The sequence below is a fragment of the Oncorhynchus gorbuscha genome, linkage group LG23, assembly GCF_021184085.1.
Source record: "Oncorhynchus gorbuscha isolate QuinsamMale2020 ecotype Even-year linkage group LG23, OgorEven_v1.0, whole genome shotgun sequence".
NCBI classification, from domain to species: Eukaryota; Metazoa; Chordata; class Actinopteri; order Salmoniformes; family Salmonidae; genus Oncorhynchus; species Oncorhynchus gorbuscha.
In genome coordinates this window covers 17,528,381-17,537,621 of record NC_060195.1, presented here as the reverse complement: position 1 = coordinate 17,537,621, position 9,241 = coordinate 17,528,381, and the positions used below count along the sequence as shown (strand labels likewise).

Genomic DNA, 9,241 nt, shown 5'->3' with positions numbered 1-9,241 from the left:
AGCTTCTGGTCAGCGGGGTGGTGGCATAGGGATCCTTATCTCTCCCAAGTGGTCATTCTCTCTTTCTCCCCTTACCCATCTGTCTATCGCCTCCTTTGAATTTCATGCTGTCACAGTTACCAGCCCTTTCAAGCTTAACATCCTTATCATTTATCGCCCTCCAGGTCCCCTCGGAGAGTTCATCAATGAGCTTGATGCCTTGATAAGCTCCTTTCCTGAGGACGGCTCACCTCTCACAGTTCTGGGCGACTTTAACCTCCCCACGTCTACCTTTGACTCATTCCTCTCTGCCTCCTTCTTTCCACTCCTCTCCTCTTTTGACCTCACCCTCTCACCTTCCCCCCCTACTCACAAGGCAGGCAATATGCTCGACCTCATCTTTACTAGATGCTGTTCTTCCACTAACCTCATTGCAACTCCCCTCCAAGTCTCCGACCACTACCTTGTATCCTTTTCCCTCTCGCTCTCATCCAACACTTCCCACACTGCCCCTACTCGGATGGTATCGCGCCGTCCCAACCTTCGCTCTCTCTCCCCCTACTCTCTCCTCTTCCATCCTATCATCTCTTCCCTCTGCTCAAACCTTCTCCAACCTATCTCCTGATTCTGCCTCCTCAACCCTCCTCTCCTCCCTTTCTGCATCCTTTGACTCTCTATGTCCCCTATCTTCCAGGCCGGCTCGGTCCTCCCCTCCCGCTCCGTGGATTGACGACTCATTGCGAGCTCACAGAACAGGGCTCCGGAAGGCCGAGCGGAAATGGAGGAAAACTCGCCTCCCTGCGGACCTGGCATCCTTTCACTCCCTCCTCTCTACATTTTCCTCCTCTGTCTCTGCTGCTAAAGCCACTTTCTACCACTCTAAATTCCAAGCATCTGCCTCTAACCCTAGGAAGCTCTTTGCCACCTTCTCCTCCCTCCTGAATCCTCCTGCCCCCCCCTCCTCCCTCTCTGCAGATGACTTCGTCAACCATTTTGAAAAGAAGATCGACGACATCCGATCCTCGTTTGCTAAGTCAAACACCGCTGGTTCTGCTCACACTGCCCTACCCTGTGCTCTGACCTCTTTCTCCCCTCTCTCTCCAGATGAAATCTCGCGTCTTGTGACGGCCGGCCGCCCAACAACCTGCCCGCTCGACCCTATCCCCTCCTCTCTTCTCTCAGACCATTTCCGGAGACCTTCTCCCTTACCTCACCTCGCTCATCAACTTATCCCTGACCGCTGGCTACGTCCCTTCCGTCTTCAAGAGAGCGAGAGTTGCACCCCTTCTGAAAAAACCTACACTCGATCCCAACAACTACAGACCAGTATCCCTTCTTTCTTTTCTCTCCAAAACTCTTGAACGTGCCGTCCTTGGTCAGCTCTCCCGCTATCTCTCTCAGAATGACCTTCTTGATCCAAATCAGTCAGGTTTCAAGACTAGTCATTCAACTGAGACTGCTCTTCTCTGTATCACGGAGGCGCTCCGCACCGCTAAAGCTAACTCTCTCTCCTCTGCTCTCATCCTTCTAGACCTATCGGCTGCCTTCGATACTGTGAACCATCAGATCCTCCTCTCCACCCTCTCAGAGTTGGGCATCTCCGGCGCGGCCCACGCTTGGATTGCGTCCTACCTGACAGGTCGCTCCTACCAGGTGGCGTGGCGAGAATCTGTCTCCTCACCACACGCTCTCACCACTGGTGTCCCCCAGGGCTCTGTTCTAGGCCCTCTCCTATTCTCGCTATACACCAAGTCACTTGGCTCTGTCATAACCTCACATGGTCTCTCCTATCATTGCTATGCAGACGACACACAATTAATCTTCTCCTTTCCCCCTTCTGATGACCAGGTGGCGAATCGCATCTCTGCATGTCTGGCAGACATATCAGTGTGGATGACGGATCACCACCTCAAGCTGAACTTCGGCAAGACTGAGCTGCTCTTCCTCCCGGGGAAGGACTGCCCGTTCCATGATCTCGCCATCACGGTTGACAACTCCATTGTGTCCTCCTCCCAGAGCGCTAAGAACCTTGGCGTGATCCTGGACAACACCCTGTCGTTCTCAACTAACATCAAGGGGGTGGCCCGTTCCTGTAGGTTCATGCTCTACAACATCCGCAGAGTACGACCCTGCCTCACACAGGAAGCGGCTCAGGTCCTAATCCAGGCACTTGTCATCTCCCGTCTGGATTACTGCAACTCGCTGTTGGCTGGGCTCCCTGCCTGTGCCATTAAACCCCTACAACTCATCCAGAACGCCGCAGCCCGTCTAGTGTTCAACCTTCCCAAGTTCTCTCACGTCACCCCGCTCCTCCGCTCTCTCCACTGGCTTCCAGTTGAAGCTCGCATCCGCTACAAGACCATGGTGCTTGCCTACGGAGCTGTGAGGGGAACGGCACCTCAGTACCTCCAGGCTCTGATCAGGCCCTACACCCAAATAAGGGCACTGCGTTCATCCACCTCTGGCCTGCTCGCCTCCCTACCACTGAGGAAGTACAGTTCCCGCTCAGCTCAGTCAAAACTGTTCGCTGCTCTGGCTCCCCAATGGTGGAACAAACTCCCTCACGACGCCAGGACAGCGGAGTCAATCACCACCTTCCGGAGACACCTGAAACCCCACCTCTTTAAGGAATACCTAGGATAGGATAAAATAATCCTTCCCCCCCCCCCCCTTAAAATATTTAGATAATAATAATATATGCCATTTAGCAGACGCTTTTATCCAAAGCGACTTAGTCATGTGTGCATACATTCTACGTATGGGTGGTCCCGGGGATCGAACCCACTACCCTGGCGTTACAAGCGCCATGCTCTACCAACTGAGCTACAGAAGGACCATGCACTATTGTAAAGTGGTTGTTCCACTGGATGTCATAAGGTGAATGCACCAATTTGTAAGTCGCTCTGGATAAGAGCGTCTGCTAAATGACTTAAATGTAAATGTAAAACATGGGCCTGTTCATTCACAACAAAATGGGGGAACCACCTTTTGAAATTACTTGTTTTTAAACGTCCCATACCTATAAACTTCTTTACTCGTTTGATCAGACACTACTGTGAACCAGCAGACCTGCTCGTCAGAGCCACATATTTAGAGCTGAGCCATCTTAAATGTTTGAATATTCCGATATTAGGCATGGTTAGATATTATTTATATTCCCCGTGTTTAATGGGGTGTGTTTGTAAATTCACATGGGCAGAAACCTCAATGTCCCATGTCTCTGCTGCTCGTCTCTTGACAACAACAGCCACATTCTGCTATAGCCATTTGAGAGCATGATTTGTATCTCCTTTTTCCTTCATAACTGGAACAATGACCCACTGTCTTCAACATACCAACAGTCTGTTACTGGGCATACACTGGAACGAAGACCCACTGTCTTCAACATGCCAACAGTCTGTTAGTGGGTCTTCGTTCCAGTGTATGACCAGTGTCAACATACCAACAGTCTGTTACTGGTCATACACTGGAACGAAGACCCACTGTCTTCAACATACCAACAGTCTGTTACTGGGCATACACTGGAACGAAAACCCACTGTCTTCAACATACCAACAGTCTGTTACTGGGCATACACTGGAACGATGACCCACTGTCTTCAACATACCAACAGTCTGTTACTGGGCATACACTGGAACGAAGACCCACTGTCTTCAACATACCAACAGTCTGTTAGTGGGTCTTCGTTCCAGTGTATGACCAGTGTCTTCAACATACCAACAGTCTGTTACTGGTCATACACTGGTACGAAGACCCACTGTCTTCAACATACCAACAGTCTGTTACTGGTCATACACTGGAACGATGACCCACTGTCTTCAACATACCAACAGTCTGTTACTGGTCATACACTGGAACGAAGACTCACTGTCTTCAACATACCAACAGTCTGTTACTGGTCATACACTGGAACGAAGACCCACTGTCTTCAACATACCAACAGTCTGTTACTGGTCATACGCTGGAACGAAGACCCACTGTCTTCAACATACCAACAGTCTGTTACTGGTCATACGCTGGAACGAAGACCCACTGTCTTCAACATACCAACAGTCTGTTACTGGTCATACACTGGAACGAAGACCCACTGTCTTCAACATACCAACAGTCTGTTACTGGTCATACGGCATGTTTTATTTTTTCTGTAGCCCCCCCCTTGACATTTAGTTTTATACAAGATTGACATGTCCTTCCACCAGTAGCTCTTGAGGCTAGTCTGCGCTCTTATCAATCGAGTGTAGACTTTGAGGAGTAGACTCCAGTCAGTCGCAGGTGGCTGAAGCTACATGGCTTATGACAGCACTGTTCCACAATGCCTCTTTTCACCTTCTGGTCTTCATGGTCCTTCCATGGATGTTCCTGCTTCACCCTCCAACCCTGTCTGCTCTTCCTAGACAGGAACCCTTTAAAGTAGAGGGTGAGAAATGGAGGGATGTAGAGAGGGAGTGTTCCCAAAAGCAGGTGAAGTAAAGCAGATCAGCAAACTCCTTCACTCATGCAAAATACCAGTTAGACTGTTGGCTGTTTAACAGAGACTGAATGAGCGTGTTATCAGAGCTTCACAATCAGTCTTGTTTAAGGCTCTCCACGTCCTTCAGAGGAGAGATCTGACAGGTGTAGCTCAGCTTCCTACCTCTGAAGTAAAGTTAACTTCAGACACATCAATGGGATGTCTGAGCACGGGGTTTAACTGAGGTGATAGATCCACTTAGATCATGTTCTGGGAGAGAATATAATGAGGAATCTGGAGAATTCACAAAATTCTTAATCTATCTAACAAAGTCGGTAGTTAGGAACGGTCTCAGCAAAAGATCAGTAGGGATAGCTACAGTATATGACAAACTTCAAGAGAAGGTATACCGTCTTCAACATACCCTCTTCACAGATGGAAGAGAGAGACTGACTAAAGTCAAATATTTAATGTTTGCTGATGACCTGGTGCTTCTGTCCTTCAACCAAGGAGGACCTACAGCTGCACCCAGATCTTCTGTCAGACCTGGGCCCTGACAGTAAATATCAGTAAGACAAATAATGGTGTTCTAAAAAAGGTCCAGTCACCAGGACCACATACAAATTCCATCTAGACACCGTTGCCCTAAAGCACACAAACTACATAACTCGGCCTAAACATCACAGGTAACTTCCACAGAGCTGTGAATGATCTGAGAGACAAGGCAAGAAGGGCCTTCTATGCCATCAAAAGTACTTGAATCACTTATAGAGTCCATTGTCTTTATGGTTGTGTGGTCTGGGAACCGCTCATCAACCAAGAATTCACAAAATGGGACAAACACCAAATTGTGAGACTACATGCAGAATTCTGCAAAAACATCCTCTATGTACAACATAAAACACCAAATAATGCATGCAGAGCAGAATTAGGCTGATACACGCTAACTATCAAAATCCAGAAAATAAGCGATTCCAAAACCATCCATAACAAAGCCGTCACCTACAGAGAGATGAACCTGGAGAAGAGTCCCCTAAGCAAGCTGGTCCTGGGGCTCTGTTCACAAACACACCCTACAGAGAGATGAACCTGGAGAAGAGTCCCCTAAGCAAGCTGGTCCTAGGGCTCTGTTCACAAACACACCCTACAGAGAGATGAACCTGGAGAAGAGTCCCCTAAGCAAGCTGGTCCTAGGGCTCTGTTCACAAACACACCCTACAGAGAGATGAACCTGGAGAAGAGTCCCCTAAGCAAGCTGGTCCTAGGGCTCTGTTCACAAACACAATTAGACCTAACCTAAATATGAGAAAATAAAATTACTTGACACATTGGAAAGAATTTACCAATAAACAAAGCAAACTGGAATGCTATTTGGTCCTTAACAGAGAACACAGTGGCAGAAACTTGACTATGTCCAGACTCAGTGAGCATGGCCTTGCTGTTGAGGTAGGCAGAACTGTCTCTCAAGAGAAGACAGGCTATGTGCACGCTGCCCACAAAATGAGGTGGAAGGAGCTGTACTAACTAAAAATGAGGTGGAAACTGAGTTGCACTTCCTAACCTGCCAAATGTATGACCATATTAGAGACACATATTTCCCTCAGATTACACAGATCCACAAAGAATTTGAAAACATCAAATTTTGAGAATTGGTTGAATACCACAGTGTGTTTTGCCACAAGAAAAGGGCAACCAGTGAAGAACAAACACCACTGTAAATACAACCCATATTTGTTTTGTACATAAACTATTTCCACATCATTATAACACTACATAGCCATAATATGTCTATTCCATTGAAACTTGTGTGTCCTGTTTACGGTTCATTTTTGATTGTTTATTTCAGTTTAGTTTTATCTATTTCACTTGCTTTGACAATGTAAACATATGTTCCCCATGCCAATAAAGCCCATTTGAATTGAATATAGAGAGGGTTGGGGGAGGGGGACTGTAGACTTCAACGTTACAGGTGATTATGTTAGCAGATACCCATAGGTTTCCAGTTGTTTTGCTAACACTATTTAGCATTGTCTCGACTAACTAACCACCTTCCTTCATACTGGACACAGACATAAATGGTATCCACTGTCTGCTTGTAATAAAACAGCATCACATATTTAAAATATGTTGAATATAGTGCCTTCAAATCACCCCCTGTTCTCAGTCTCAACTATAAGGTGTTGCAGGAGTAGATCTCTGGGGATTCTGTGGGGGTTATAGAAGAACCCTTGTTCCCCACAGACCAGGTAGAGGGCATCCACCAGGTGTGAGCCACACAGGTGCTGGGAGCTGAGCAGACCCCCGGGGAAGACAGGACCAGCAGTAACAGAACAGACAGGGCCCATACTACCACAGCCATATGAGATCTGGAGGGAGAGAGAGACCATACTCCCACAGCCATATGAGATCTGGAGGGAGAGAGAGACCATACTACCACAGCCATATGAGATCTGGAGGGAGAGAGAGACCATACTACCACAGCCATATGAGATCTGGAGGGAGAGAGAGACCACTATCACAGCCATATGAGATCTGGAGGGAGAGAGAGACCATACTACCACAGCCATATGAGATCTGGAGGGAGAGAGAGACCATACTACCACAGCCATATGAGATCTGGAGGGAGAGAGAGACCACTATCACAGCCATATGAGATCTGGAGGGAGAGAGAGACCATACTACCACAGCCATATGAGATCTGGAGGGAGAGAGAGACCATACTACCACAGCCATATGAGATCTGGAGGGAGAGAGAGACCATACTACCACAGCCCATATGAGATCTGGAGGGAGAGAGAGACCACTATCACAGCCATATGAGATCTGGAGGGAGAGAGAGACCATACTACCACAGCCATATGAGATCTGGAGGGAGAGAGAGAGAGACCATACTACCACAGCCATATGAGATCTGGAGGGAGAGAGGGCCGAACTATCCCAGCCATATGAGATCTGGAGGGAGAGAGAGACCACAGTACCACAGCCGTAGGTGATCTGGAGGGAGACAGAGACCATATTACCACAGCCATATGAGATCTGGAGGGAGAGAGAGAGAGACCACAGTATCACAGCCATATGAGATCTGGAGGGAGAGAGAGACCACAGTACCACAGCCATATGAGATCTGGAGGGAGAGAGAGACCATACTACCACAGCCATATGAGATCTGGAGGGAGAGAGAGACCACAGTATCACAGCCATATGAGATCTGGAGGGAGAGAGAGACCATACTACCACAGCCATATGAGATCTGGAGGGAGAGGGAGAGAGACCATACTACCACAGCCATATGAGATCTGGAGGGAGAGAGAGAGAGACCATACTACCACAGCCATATGAGATCTGGAGGGAGAGAGGGCTGAACTATCCCAGCCATATGAGATCTGGAGGGAGAAAGAGACCATAGTACCACAGCCATATGAGATCTGGAGGGAGAGAGAGAGACCACAGTATCACAGCCATATGAGATCTGGAGGGAGAGAGAGACCATAGTACCACAACCATATGAGATCTGGAGGGAGAGAGAGACCATACTACCACAGCCATATGAGATCTGGAGGGAGAGAGAGAGACCATACTACCACAGCCATATGAGATGTGGAGGGCGAGAGAGACCATAGTATCACAGCCATATGAGATCTGGAGGGAGACAGAGACCATAGTACCACAGCCATATGAGATCTGGAGGGAGAGAGAGAGAGACCATACTACCACAGCCATATGAGATCTGGAGGGAGAGAGAGAGAGACCATACTACCACAGCCATATGATATCTGGAGGGAGAGAGAGACCATAGTACCACAGCCATATGAGATCTGGAGGGAGAGAGAGACCACAGTATCACAGCCATATGATATCTGGAGGGAGAGAGAGAGACCATACTACCACAGCCATATGAGATGTGGAGGGCGAGAGAGACCATACTACCACAGCCATATGAGATCTGGAGGGAGACAGAGACCATAGTATCACAGCCATATGATATCTGGAGGGAGACAGAGACCATAGTACCACAGCCATATGAGATCTGGAGGGAGAGAGAGACCATACTACCACAGCCATATGAGATCTGGAGGGAGAGAGAGAGAGACCATACTACCACAGCCATATGATATCTGGAGAGAGAGAGAGACCATACTACCACAGCCATATGAGATCTGGAGGGTGAGAGAGACCACAGTATCACAGCCATATGAGATCTGGAGGGAGAGAGAGACCGTACTACCACAGCCATATGAGATCTGGAGGGAGAGAGAGAACATAGGACCACAGCCATATGAGATCTAGAGGGAGAGAGAGACCACAGTATCACAGCCATATGAGATCTGGAGGGAGAGAGAGACCACAGTACCACAGCCATATGAGATCTGGAGGGAGACAGAGACCATATTACCACAGCCATATGAGATCTGGAGGGAGAGAGAGAGAGACCACAGTATCACAGCCATATGAGATCTGGAGGGAGAGAGAGACCATATTACCACAGCCATATGACATCTGGAGGGAGAGAGAGACCATACTACCACAGCCATATGAGATCTGGAGGGAGAGAGAGAACATAGGACCACAGCCATATGAGATCTGGAGGGAGAGAGAGACCATATTACCACAGCCATATGAGATCTGGAGGGCGAGAGAGACCATATTACCACATCCATATGAGATCTGGAGGGAGAGAGAGACCACAGTATCACAGCCATATGATATCTGGAGGGAGAGAGAGAGACCATACTACCACAGCCATATGAGATCTGGAGAGAGAGAGAGACCATACTACCACAGCCATATGAGATCTGGAGGGAGAGAGAGACC

General features: G+C 48.2%; 1 pseudogene; it reads right to left on the bottom strand.

The window, feature by feature from the left end:
* Window positions 1–4,206: 4,206 nt before the first annotated feature.
* Window positions 4,207–6,788, bottom strand: LOC124010626 (annotated as a pseudogene).
* Window positions 6,789–9,241: the final 2,453 nt, after the last annotated feature.